This window comes from Galeopterus variegatus, unplaced genomic scaffold (assembly GCF_000696425.1).
Source record: "Galeopterus variegatus unplaced genomic scaffold, G_variegatus-3.0.2 Scaffold520, whole genome shotgun sequence".
NCBI lineage: Eukaryota > Metazoa > Chordata > Mammalia > Dermoptera > Cynocephalidae > Galeopterus > Galeopterus variegatus.
The window spans coordinates 347656-348240 of NW_007726631.1; positions in this window are offsets into that span (position 1 = coordinate 347656).

The window sequence follows — 585 nt, forward strand, 5'->3', positions numbered from 1 at the left end:
AGATTCACCAAATCCTGTTGTATTCAGAATTCTTGAAAAACCCAGGTTGGGCCAAAACAACACTGGCTTCTAGGAATGATTAGAAACTCTTATTTTTTAATATCTCAATGAGCAGGGGGAGTAACTGAAGTGGCCACTTGATTTAGAGGAGGGTCGGATGTTTTCCAGTTTCATTTATTCCTTTTCAGAGCCATATTCCAAAAACAGATATGAGCTGGTTGCAGAGTGGGTGGAAGTGGCAGGTATTTTAAAATATTCTGTTGCATTTTTCAAACAAAAGTCATTGACTATGATACAGAGAAAATGAGATTCATAGAAATATATTGGAGAAAAGTTAGATTAAGTGTCTCATAAATGTAACGGCTGTTTTGAACTACCCGATAGATTTTCTGGCAGAGAGATTGCCGTGAGGCTGGAGTTCTTGTTTGAATGAGAGCCATGATTAGCATTCAGATAGCTCCCAGGCACCTCTGAAAATGCAATAAAAACACAGTAGAACATTGCTCTTAAAAACCAGCTACTGTGAAGCTCTCCATTTAGGATGTGTTTATTATCCTCACCCATGTTGAATTTTTATTAATTTAA